Genomic DNA, 13898 nt, shown 5'->3' on the forward strand with positions numbered 1-13898 from the left:
TTATCAATATCTTTGTGAATTGTATTGTGTTGATGCCAATGTGTTGTTAACAAGCTTGTGGTCAAAAATAATAACTATTAATGTTAGAATGTCTTGACTAATATATACAATTGCAGGCTGTTTTACATTGAAAAGCATGGCAGAAGACTGAGAAGATTTTGACTGTACATCATGAATTTTAGAATGCACATGGAAAGCTATGGGATTGCTAGACCAAAGAGAGGCATTGGCCGAAGTTGAAGTGGAATGTCTTCAACCATGTGTGACCAGATGTAGGGATAGGACTGTTGTCCTGCTGCCAGAATAACCCCCATCACGATACGTTGTGTTAAGGAAATAGTGAGTTAAAGAGGGGTGGAGGGAGTGAGGGATTTTGAGATGTCAGGGGTGTGCAGTGGAAAGGTCCATGGCTCTGTGATGGACTGAAGCCTATCAGATGACATTTAAGTAATTGTATGTTTGCAATAATTAACTGAGTCTCAAGCACAAGATCAGCATGGCCCACTGTTAAATGATAAGGTATGATGGAGAGTGGGGTGTGAAAGCATTAAGTGTCTTAAAATCAATAAAACAACATTAAAATGTCTTAAAACAAATATGATTATGCTGGTATTTGAATGCCATCATCGAAATAATATTTTTGTTCCAATCTCATAAAAAAGATTTCATACTTTTTAACTCTTAACTTCAATGCACAGATGTGTGTTGCCTCAATCAGAGAGATAAGTGATCTGAGAAAGAACACTTCATATAATGCGTGTTTCTCTGATTGTGTATATGTGTGTGTGTGTGTCTACTGTGTGTGTGTGTGTGTGTGTGTGTGTGTGTGTGTGTGTGTGTGTGTGTGTGTGTGGTGTGTGTAACAGTAACAGTGCAGTGAGTTGTCATGGGAAATCAAACTATATTTCTCCTTAATGCCTTAGAAATTGTATCATACCAAAATGAACACCCCAGGGACTAGAACCACACAGCATCATTTAAATCCAATCCTTTTAGAAGGAAATGAGATTGCCCAACACCAGACAACCACATCCTGGGATCTAGGTTGACTTTGAAACTACCTCCTCTGGCCAGCTCCACACAGCCAGCCATGACTCCAGTGAGTGGCATCTTTCATGGTAAATCCAAACAGGGCTCTCAGTATTTCAAAATGAGCCCCATCACTGAAGTGGGAGTCCAGACACAACTACAGGTCTACTTCTATCATCAGTCTGATTCATGTTGATGGGACAGAAGATGACTGCTGTTGCCTTGGAGGCCTAATCACACAGTATTTTACAGAAGAAAACAGACTCATTTGCTGCCGTCCATGCAGTGAGTGGACCCCTGTGTTATGGGACCAATTATGGGATAGATGGTTAGAAAAACGTAATGGAAAAAAACAAGGTCCCAAGATAGCCATTTCATTCCTTTTTCAAACAGTGTTTGGATGTGTGTGTGTGTTTGTATGGATGGTCAGTCAGATTAAAAGAAATGAAAACATGCAGGTAGATGGTTGTGTCATATTTTCTATGCTTGTGTGCAAAGGAAACAAAGCAAACGATGCTCTGTATGTAATGATGGGCTGTTTGTAAACCAACAGGCTTGCACTATGTACCAAGAAAACTGATATCACAGCCAGTTACAGCGAATCACAGTTATTAGCTGTAAATCTTTGAGGTTAGCAAACAATAATAAGGGATTATTTGCGCCCTAGTTATCCTTGGTGTTTTCAAGGTTTGGAAATGTATTTCAGGAGGTCAGGGACTGATAGACATCTGTAGCCCTCAATCATAAACCAAAGCTGTCCTGACATTCATGGACACACACGGGAGGTCAATTATTCCGAGTGAGCACTAAACACTATAATTCTGAGCTGTGTTGACCTACGTCTTTGTTTAAATCAGTGTCTCTGGTGACCTCTCTGAGTGCATGATAGGTCAAAGCGGTCTGCCCAGGGAGCTGAATGCCATGCAGATTTAACTGGCAGGTAGGCTGAGTAGGGAGAGCAACAGAGGTAATGAGGGTCTTGTTCAAAGACAACGAGCTGTGAAAGGGGTTGATTAGCTACTACAAGGACAGTAAGCTGCCATTCTGAGTGTAGTAGAAGGGGGGGATCCCCCAGATCCACCCCTCTATACTTCTCTGAAAAGAACAGATCTTAGTGGTCAGTGGTTAAACTGAAAACCATTGTCTGGTTCTGTCAGTCCAATGTATCAAGGTATCAAATTGGCTATGGTTTTTATGATTTGCAGTGGTAGAGAGGTTTAAAACTTTCAATCTGACTCTCATGGCTGATGTTATATGAAGTAACCTTCCCGCAATTCTCTGGATGCATGTCATCATCTCGAAGTGACTTTGCTTTTTTGCACTTGAAGTTCTATTCTTTAGGTCAAGAGGAATTTGATTTTAGCTTGCTGATTCTTTTTTTACCCCAAAAACCCTTCAGGTGAAGTGTGTTTTCTATCATGTCAAAATATCACTGGGTTGCAACACAGTCTCTTTTTCACGTTAAACATAACACAATATGTCCAACCCAAACCACACTGAAGTAAAACTGGTCATGCATCTGTATAGTAGTTAACTGTTTTGTTTTGTTTGAAGAAGCATTTCCATAGGAAAATTACTTTCAAAGTGATAAATCATTTTGTTGTAATACTTTGGACTGATTGAAAATGTCATCTAAGGCAGCTGTTCTAATATAAACACGCCTGGTGGTGTGATTCTCAACACAAAATACAAAAAACCAATGGGCTCACACTCGCAAACTGGAATAATCTAAGTACATGGATAGCCTGAAGGAAGCCTATTGGCTGAAACATCCCATTTGTGTAGCTAAGCAAATCATCTTGTCAATTGCCTGTGACCTGTAGAGGTTAATTGATAAGAATGCATTCAATATCAAGCCAGCTTGTTAGACTATATGGGCTTGGTAGAAGGCAAATAGCTGCTTGGCCAATGGCTTTCATGTCAAAATAAATCAGCAATTTCTGTTGATAGTGTTGTTATTTTATTGTGTAGCACAGTAGCAAGCCAAGGTAATTCCTCTGTCATTATTATAGAGGTGTCAATCCTAGTCCATAAATCAAATAATAAAAATGTGAGCCCAGTTTTAGGCTTAAATGACCTGGAGCATGTCTCTTCATTCTTTTATGTTACTTCACATCTTCCTCTGGGTTGATTAATTGTAATTGCACACAGATGCAAAATAAGCTCCTGTCGTGCATCACCAAATCCTCCCCCAAATCCATCCTTCCCTGTGCTTCCTAATCAGTTCCCCTCAAACACCCCTCCTCATGCTGTGATCTGATTGTCATACTCAACAACCATGCTGCCATGCAAAATCAATTAACCAAGCCTTATTTAGCATGTTAATTAATAGTCTACAGATAACTATTCAGCATATTGATTAGAGAACAGTCTGGACAGAACTGTTCATCCCGCCGGTTAGAGAACTGTCTTTAGAAAACTGTACATTGCCTTGCTCCCCATGGTGCCTTTCCTTTGGCAGTTAACATAACTCATTTCAATATTTTATCACAGGAATACTAGCTGATGACTGAATGAACCAAGTGTTTTTTTTGTGTGTTTTTTTTTTGGGGGGGGGGGGTTATCATTGATTATTATGATGTACTGTCTATATTGTGAGGCACAGTACTTGCAGTCATGTTGGTGAAACCATGAAAACGCTCTTGCTCAGGCAGGTTTTCTAAACAGTGTTTAGAAACAGTCCACAACATTTTTTTCCCTAAGTAGTTATACATGATAGAACCATGGAATGGGAACAGTGACTGTCTAATGGCTGCTGCTCAAACTGATGCTCAGTTTTCTACCAGCAGCTGCTCTAGACTTCAGAAGAAGCCTAATTAAGGTGCCAGTTTCTCTTAGCGTGATTCAAAAATACTTTGACAAACATGGCTGAGGAGGGTCTGAGAGAAGTAGTTACTGGTGACTCACAAAGAAAGTAGCCCCCCTGAGTTCTTCTACAACTCAATGACCTTTGCTTCCTTTAACTCATATTGTGAAGCTTTTATTTTTTTTACTTTGTTTACATTTCCAACATACATCCTTCCACAATAGCGATAAAAAAGATGGTAGATTCCCCAAATGAAGAAGCGTAGACTTGCAGGAAGTACAGCTGCTGTGCTAGTGTTAAAGGTTGGCTGTGCTGGGGGATGACCTAAGAGGTCATCCCCAGGTTTTGTTTAAGTAGTGCAGGGTAATGTCTTTCAACCTTTACACCAAACTCTCTCCAGTTCGCTCTCTTTCTCCCTCTTTCTCAATTTAACTCTAAAACCGCAGGTAGCAACACAAAAAAAGCTGTTTTAATTGCTGTGGGATCCCTGTGGCCTTGGCTCCTCTGTGAGTTAATGAGAAAGATGTCTCTCTTCTCTCGTCCTTCCCAAGTCAGGGGTCATGGCTTGACCCAGGGCTGCTGGAGGGGGAGCTGATATCAGGGAACTATTGAACCAGGTCATCACCTCTGTCTGAGCCTGTGTCCATTGCTGTCCCTGGATATCGTCCAAGAGAGGTATTGAGAAGATGTCTAACACACGATTATCTTTCTGAAGATTCTTAGACGTTTAGAGAATATGTTTACACGTAGCACTTTTGCTATGATAGAATCAACATGTTTGGGGAGACACTTTAGAACGTGTCAGCCAACCTTGCTCATTTCACCTGCTTAATGTGCTAATATCATAAATAAAAAATGTAAAATATCACCATGAACACTTAGAGTTCAGCGTTGCTGCAAGTGAAAAATTCCCCAAGGCAGCGTTTGCTGTGCCGTCCTGACCAGGAGATCCTAGTTCCCATGGCAACTCCCCATCCCCCACCCTCCTTCTCCCGGAAGACCCACCTCACCTCTGCTCTACATTCTCTGCCTCACTTCAAAGTCGTAGTTAATGCGTGGAGGTCTTCTTCCCACTACCACTCACAATTACATGATATGCATTACCACACTCACATTCTCACACAGTGCAGATCCAAAGACACATATTAACTTGTAATTACAAAAGCTCATTGGATACTGCAGCAGTGGACCTTTCTGTTCGTGTGCTTTCCATCCATGTGTGACAGGAAGAGAGGTCTAAGAAAGTGAAGTAACAGTGGATTAGTTTGGCAGGGGGCAAGTAATGATGGCACTCTTTCAGAGGAGATCTATCTGTTAGAAGCCAACTCAGACAGCAGGTCCCAGATACACAGTGTGTCCAAATAATTTTCTTTGCTTCTAAGTTCCACATTTGTAAGACTTAATTTGCATCTAAGATATAGGAATACCCGGTTCCGCTTTGCGATTCTAGCTTTCCATGTTGTGGATTGAGTATTTTATCATTAGATAATTACAGAAACATGAAAAATGCAATATCATTTCTTCAAATCTGTTTACCAAGAAATATATCTTACCCAAGATGCTGAGCACGGTGACTCCTAACCATCACACATCTGAATTCAGGAATCTTTAATCCTTTGAAGTACCAGTACCGAGACAGTCCTTCTGTACTGTATCACAATCATTTGCTATGGTCTGCCAGTGACAGAATGGCCAAGGGTGGACCACTGACGGAGGGGGGTGTGTTAGGGGGGTGTTGGGATGAGGTATGTAGAGTGGGAGAGGTAATGGGTGAGGGAGAGGGGTTGTGTAAATGTATTTTTCATCAAATACCAATTAAGGAAGTAACAACTAAAACATTTTAATGCAATCCATACAAATATTTCAAATCGTTTTAAAGTATTGTAGAATGTGTAAAATGTCGTCAGCCACTGTATTCTGAAAGGACATTTAGGATAGAGCTGGGTGAGATAGGAAGCAAATACAAGGACTACTGACAGAGCTGCTTGTGTTTGGAAGCCAGACAGAACTGGGCCATATGTTTGATCTCTGTCCAGCTGGAATCTCCGATGTGAGGGTTGCTCAGGTGAATAGGCTCCAGCCATGTGCAGAGGCTTCAGCTCTTTTCATTTGGGAATATCCATCCAGCAGCCCCCAGTTGCTCACTGCTTACAGCTAGCTGACCGTGTCAGTCGCGTAGGGCAACTGTTAACTTTTTTTATTTATTTTTTTACTAACGCTCCTTGCAAAGTACATTCATTTACTGTAAATTCCATTCTGAAAGTGTGCAATTCCATGCACTTATTATTTTTATATTCCCTTATCTTAGTATCTTGGTACTACACTCACATTCTCTATCCTGGTTCCGCACTCACACTCTCATGTCTCCTTGAGTGATCACTCTGAAAGTGCTGATGTGAATGAAACATGATCTGATAAGAGAAGAAATTAGAGGTCACATTACTCTTTTGTATGGCTGGTATGGAAGTATTAGTTTATCATAGATGTAATCTATGTTAAACTGAATACTTATGTCATGTTATGCTAGGTTGCTTTGCGTTGTCTTGCCCCAAGAATTTCAGTGCCCAGTCTGACCTTGTGTTTTTCTGTGCATCTGACAATAAAAGCTGAAAACTTGAGACTAGCTAGACCTTTCTAAATAGACCTTTCTAAACCCTGCTGTGTTATTGATCTGTTTCACAGCTCATAGAGAGCTCCTGACTGTGTTGAGCTCTCAGTGGGAAAGGCCCTCCATGAACCTGGAATATCCTAGCCAGCACAGAATGATTACTTCCTCACACCAGGGTCTGTGTCTGGATACAACAGACCAATTTCACTTTGTTACATTTCCATAAAATTCCTTATATTTTCCTAATGTTAACTGTTGATGGCGTAGACTTGAAACAGCAATGCTTTATTTATTAACCCCAGTTCATCAGAATAACCTGATCTATTTCAGATTTAAATCATAAAATATGAAAGCATTTTTCTTCCTTCAATCTCTTTTGTTTTGGACTGGTGGCTCTGTGTCATGTGTTATTAATAGTGCCATGTGGCTGAATACTGATTCCTCTGGGTCTTTCTCCACCAGGGAAGCAATGTAAACAGAGCTGTTGATATGGATCAGTCAGATGGAGGTTTTATTATTGACCATCTGAGTAGCAGCATCTCCTCGATGAAGCTCCTTGTGAAGATGTGTTTGAAGGGGGGTCTACGTTGGCATCCTGTGGCAAAGTGTGTGTTTGTATGTTTGTGTGTGTGTGTGAAATGGAGAGTGAGGGAGACAATGAGAGATAGGGTGCAGGTGCTGCGCTGAAGGTCTCCAGCATCTTCATGTTCTGTTGCACATGATTGTAAGTGATGTATTTGTTGTGACAGTGTGAAAGATTAGCTCTGGGGAACAACTCCAATGGGCAATATCGAGTTCAGAAAGGATCCCTGGAACCTCTGACTAACAAAAAAAATGTACATACTGCTTTTGATTATGCAGTATGTATTGTGTGCTGAATGTTAGACTGGGAGCACTGGGAATGCTGGGGTCTGTGGTATTCTATTGCATTGTGAAATGCTGATTTCATTGTGTATTCATTACAATGAAAAATCAGTTTTGGTATTGACCAAGCCGGCCAACCCAAGGTAAGAGGCCCTAAAGATTAGCTGGGCTCTTGACAGTTCATTGTTAGTCTGCACACTGGCTGTGTACATGAGGAAAAGACTCATGACAGGTGCTTTTTCCTGATAAAATGCTGATAGATAGCCTTCGCCAATGGCTGGGATTTCTCAACAGAGATCTTTTGTACCTGACAAATGGTATTAATCTGGTTTTGTTCCTTCTTGTTCACGTTTTGAGTGGTACTAATGTGCTTGGGCTCTGCCTCGTGTGTCAGGCTGTTACCTGTTTGAACCGGCAGCTTGTTGACAACCAGCACTTTAATCTGAACGATTCGGGGAGGAAAACCCTTGGGTTATGTGGTACAAGGTGCTTGCAGTAACTTCGTGAAATGTTGATCAATTTCATCCGGACATTCAGTTTTTATCTATAGCTGGCAACCAGTCACGAGTTTTCTTTGAAACATATAACTCTGCTCACTATTGCTTGAGCTTCCAAATGGCAAATCTCTCAAGCAAGCACCAGATCCATCAATACCACAGTGCACATACAGAAACAACACCCTATACAAAAGGTGCTGGATGGTGTTTTTGATCATTGACTCATCGATATACATTTAAGCCCCCTCATCTGGAACTCAAGGGGTAAACAAGCCTGCTGATAGATAGTAGTGGGCAATAAAAATCTGTCCAGTCTGCTGTGGGGCCCATTTCTCCTCTTTCCTCCACATCCCAAGGGTACATTATGGAGATAGGAAAGACCATTATGGATGCCACCTCTCATTTACTGTGATGGCTGGAGGAAAGAGGGATGACGTTCAGAGATGGAGGAGGTAGGGCCAGCCTTGGGGCACATAGACACTATCTCAGCTGCCCTGGGGACACCTTGCAGTCACCAAGGACATGTGTCCTCCAACAACTTCCAGGAAGACCACATAGATTATGTGTGTTGCTATTGTTTTTAAAGCAGGATTTTTTCAAAGGTTCATTTTGCTGCAGTAATGTGGACTAAGTAGTGCTTGCTTCAACACATTAAATAGAATGTGTGGGCATTAACTCTGAGGGCCAGGCAGGGATGCATACAGTGAGGTAGCTTTTGCTTAGTGGTAATGTTTGAGACAGTATAGTTCACTAATTAGCGCTTGAAGGGAAATGTATCCGTAAGTGGTTAGAATGCCCATGCTCTATTTAGCAGCCATCAGTCTCAGTTATCATGAGGTCATACATGACTGTGGTGGTACTGTGACAGTTCAATAGTCAAGGCTGTCAGCTTGTAAAGAATGCACAGTAACACTAAATTAGAGTGTTCACGACCATCATCATCATCACTCACAGTGAGTCATTGCTTGTGAACTACCCACCAATCTGTCTTCACTTTGTTAACTCGTACAGTTATTTATTGTCGTCTTTTCTCACGGTGTTGTGCAGCACTTAGCAATAGCAACCAATGTTCACTTACCAGCAAAGGAGACATTTGTAGTGAGACTTTCATGTAGTTGTCACATTATTGTTAATGTGTCACAGAGTAATTTCTACAATCAGAGTTCTGCTCCCAAAGTGCTTCTTTTCCAGGATCAGTATATTGAAGCCCTAAGTTAAGTTGAAAAGAAACACTATATACAAGGTTTCTAAAAGAGAAGAGCTGTCTAAGGTGCTGAATGAAGGTTCCATCCATGGGTCTGTGTGTGCGTGAGGCATTCAAATCATGTGGCGTGTGAGTTCTGACTGATTCAAACTCAAACTTTAAATAAATGATGTGTAAAAAAAAGAATTCGAATTAAATACACAACGAACCCAATCATGCATTCTCGCATATCCGGGTTTGGAGCATAGTCAGATATTACTATCTAGAGTTTCCCTTCAGACCTAACTACCACACCATGCTGCTCAGTGGAGCAACTGTCTCTCCTGCTCCCAGCACTCACTACTGCACTGCTGCTTCTGGTGTTCCTTCCTAGCATCTTAGCTAACCCTGTCAGGGTGCTGCTCCAGTCTTTAACATGGCTGTCTGTTTGTCTCCCAGGGAGATCATGGATGCCTTCCTTCTCAACATGACTGTTGCCTTGTTGTCTCAGCTCAGACAGTGCAGAGATGGGGCTCCCTGTATAAGCCCCCTCATTAGATAGGGTTACAGAGTGTGCAATGGATTCTGCTAAGCTCTGATTCTGCTAACACTGAGGGGTTTGAGGAACAACTGTACAGACAGCATACAATCCAGATGTCCCTATAAGGGGATTGTGGGAAGGGTGATTTGGAGCCTTGCATCTATTTATGAGATCAGAGGCAGGCAGAACCATCACAGCGCAGGTTTGATTAAACGGCATCACTGCCATAACGATGTTAATCGATAAATGGGCGGTAAGGAACTGCCAGCTGTGACTGTGATTGTGTATTTCCTCTCTCATCATTCTAATAAGCAGTCTGTCTGCAGTATCATTAGTCACTCGGGAATCTATAATGATAGTTTCACAAAGATTGGCTAACAGTGATTCAATCATAAACAGTACAACAATACTTAATGGCAGTGACTCAAACATTTAAAGAATAGTCAATGACATCAACTTTATTCCAAGCCTGTAATTTTGTATTATTTTGTGTTTTGACAGCTTTCCAATGGAAGTCAGAAATAGCAAGAAATAATTATAAATCTTGTCTGTGATGGTCAGAATTTTGAGATAGAATGCCTTCATGCTTTTTGACAATACAGGGAGAATGAATTGAATTGCAAAGTTTTAGGTAGGTAATATATAACAAGGTAATATATAACAAGGTCCTTATAAGATACCCATGAACATTAATATGTGTTCTATAACACTTTATCAGTGTTAATAACGTTAGTAAGGGCTAGGGTCAGTGTTATTGTCAGATGAAATAAGCATTAGTTATGAGTTCATAAGGCCCTTATTAAATGCTTGTTAACTTTCATCTGTATTAATAAGACTTGCCCATGCAAGACACAAAAACAACAAAGTAGTTTTATGGAGAAAGCTCACTGTCGATCAAGTACCATGCCGTGTGAAGAAAATAAAATGCTGAAAGGGGTTTAAACATTGACTTATGGAAACACAAGTCCCTTGACATACTTCGGTATAACTTAATAACAATCGGTTTGTGTTTGAACAATGTCTATATCTTCCAGAACTGGGAGAAACACTTGTAGTGTGGTTCCTGGGGGTACACAGAAATAAGATTTGCATGTTACCATAGCCCCAATGCATCAATAAATTAGGTTTCTGTGTTACAGGCGATATTAGAGTATTGGAAAAATCCACTCTACAGAACTAGGACACACGTGGCCTCATTTAGATGTTTTATTGTGCTGGTAGTTTTTTTATATAAATGAAGGCCGACTCCCTGTGAAGTACGCTCTTGTCCAAAACAAAGAAAACATATTTCTTCTTTTTTGAATATGTTATGTATCTTTCCAAAGTAGTTTAGTGTTCTACAGAGAGTAAACATTGATTATGTTTAGTAATGCATTTTCACCACATAGATTGTGTCAACACTTATGTATCAAGAAAGCTGATATCATGCTGCCTATAATGTCAACAATGACACAATCAAATCAAGAACAACAAGACAGTTCACATATTAGACAGAATATCGTCCATCAAATATGCTGATCTTATTCACATAGTGTAAGTATCTCTAAAGCCTACATTCTGACTCCCTACGAATTCTCTTCTACTTCTAAACTGGCTTCGCCCATGGGAATGTCTGTTGGAGTATAACTGTCGCTACCTCTGCCACACAAACGGCAATTAATTTATCTTCTTGCAGGAAAGCGCACAAAAAACCTTTACATAGCTGAATACTAATGTAGCCTCGAGGTAGAGAGACACAGCGAGAGACAAGTAGAAAGGGAGAGCGCAAAAGAAAGAGGAGAGATAGGGAGAGAGAGCGAGAGATAAGACAGTTTGTTGTGTTAGAGAGAAATAACTTGATTGAAAACCTAAGACAAACACTGTGACAGTGATGGAGACCTTGTTTTTTTTTTGTCTGGTGTTGATAGGCTTCTCAATATTCATTAAACACACTAGTCTTCTTCCACTCACCTCTCCTCATCAATATCTGTGGCGGAGTGATTATTTCAGTCGAATGCATTCCTGTACTGACCATGCTATGTGCTATGTCTGAGGGAGGAGTTGGGGTGTAGGAGAGAGGGAAGGCTGCAGACAGCAGTAGAGAAAGGAACAGGAGGAATAGTGGGAGGAGAGGAAACACATCAGCAATACCTTGATAACAGAGGAGCTGCAATCACAGACTTCTCTCTCTTACTGCTCTCTCGTTCACCAGTACACACATACACACTCTTTTTTCTCGCTTTCAATCAGACTCCATTCAGAGCATCCCTCTTTCCCTTTCAGGGAAACGAGAACAAGCTGCACAGAGGGCCATGTGACCGCTCCCACTCTTTTAAAGCAGGACGGCAAACTATTCTGTCAACCTGGTTCACATGTCTGTGTGTGAGAGTTCACAACTACTTTGAACAGTGATCCCCTACTGTGTCCCTCTTTGCTGTCACTTCAGTGTCACCATGTGTTGATTGAAAAAAACGGACATGACCAAAATGGAGAGGGAGGGCCTAAATTGCTTCAACGGGACCCAAAATGTTTTCGCGGTGCCCCTGCATTACGGTCAGGAGCACACCACATCAAGCTGTCGGGCACCCCCTCCAGTCGAACCCAGAGAATGGAGGAGGTGGACGGTGGTTTTTGTCCCAGTCCAGCAGTCCGGGTTCGATACAGAGCTGCGTCGTACGCACGACCTCGGACGAACTTCCAGACAGCTCTGCTCTCGTGTATCGCACCACTTCCCCAACACAACCTAAACTTGTGCCGCATACTTTGTGGCAAACTTTGTGGAATCTCAGCAAACTCCCACTTGAGGTGGCATGAAAAACACCAAATGCCACGTAAGCCATTAAACAGCTGTCGGGCCAAAGAACTGCAGCACTAAGAGTGTTCAATGTTGACCATCTGGGAAGATACCAACAGCAGTACGGCTCTTTTTCTGAATTGAAAACAAAGCTTGTGCTATTATCTATGGTCATAATCATGCCCATGAACAAATGCTCTCTTTTTCTGTTTTTCTCCTTCACCCAGCTTAATGAGTCCATCATGGACAGCAAAGCAATAAGATCCCTCTGTTGGTTTTGTTCCCAACCTAATAAAAGCACTGTGTGATGAGCAAATAACTCTCAAGACCTATAGCCCTCCCCCACCCTGATTTAAAGTATTTATTGCTATATAGCTACCATTGTAATTTCCCGCCCTTCCTTACACACACACACATTCCCTCAGGCTGTCATGAGTGTTCTGCTAATTTCATTTTCCATAACACACAAATTGTCCTTTACAAACAAAATTGCCTTTTCCTGGTTGGAAGTATGAGTTGGAAAATGTCCACGGTAGTTGTTTCTTCAGTGATTGTGGGTCATCCCCCCACGGCTTGATTATAAATACACTGTATACCAGTGTACTGGTATAGACTTTTCTTTTTATCTGTATCGTCAGATAAAAAAAGTGTGTGAAAAAAAAAAGGATAATTTTTCACAACAAAGAACAGATTGGGAGGAGTGAAGATTGGGAGTGTCTGCATGTTCCAGTGCATGGTGACAAATCAAGCTATACTGAGCTGATTAGCTTCGTTTTGGATGACCACGATCACACAGTAAAAAACAGATGCTTTGAAAAACCAAAGCAGATGCTTCGAAAAACCAAAGCAAGGTGTTCATAGTTGACTAAGTGGGCAATGGAGGACCATGTTGAGGAGGAAGGCTCTTCAGAGGGGGAGGAAGACACTGCCTTGGAGCTTGGATTGTTGTGAAGATTTCCGCGGGTAACAACGTGTGTGGGTTTGATCTCACAAAGCTGGAGGAACCCCCCCACCCTCCATTCCTGGTCTCGTCAGTTACACCCTGGGAGATAAAAGAGGTTGCGCGCACTGACAGGCAGAAGGCTTCTCAGGATCCCTCCCTCCCTCCCTCTGTCTCTATCTCTGCCTTCCTGTCTCTCTCTCGTCCTCTCACTGCCTCTCTGTATCACTTTCACCCTCAGTCTCAGTAACTGTCTCCCTCCCTGTTTCTCTCACTCCTCTATATCTCTCTCTCCCCCTTCATCTCCCTCGCAGTATTGTAGCACCAGCTGGTGGAGGCAGTCGTTCTCTGTGGGGACTTGATGCTCTGTGTATATGCCAATGAATCTTAACAGTGATAAAACTTTGACACTTAGGAGTGAAATAAAATGCAGTTCATTATGGAGTGTTTGGGTCTCCTGCCTGTCAAAACACCAGCTCATGAAGAAAATACGTTTTGTTACTAAACATATAAATATTTCCACCCTCACTCCTCCCATGTCTCTTGAGAACAGGTTTCAACCTGGAAACTGCTCTGAAGCCTATGAAGAAATGTACATACTGAAGAATATTGATGACTGCACTGAAGCCATGTACTGAAGATGCGTTTAATGGGTGC

This window comes from Hypomesus nipponensis, chromosome 2 (assembly GCF_054491055.1).
Source record: "Hypomesus nipponensis isolate SF chromosome 2, ASM5449105v1, whole genome shotgun sequence".
In the NCBI taxonomy this organism is placed as follows: domain Eukaryota; kingdom Metazoa; phylum Chordata; class Actinopteri; order Osmeriformes; family Osmeridae; genus Hypomesus; species Hypomesus nipponensis.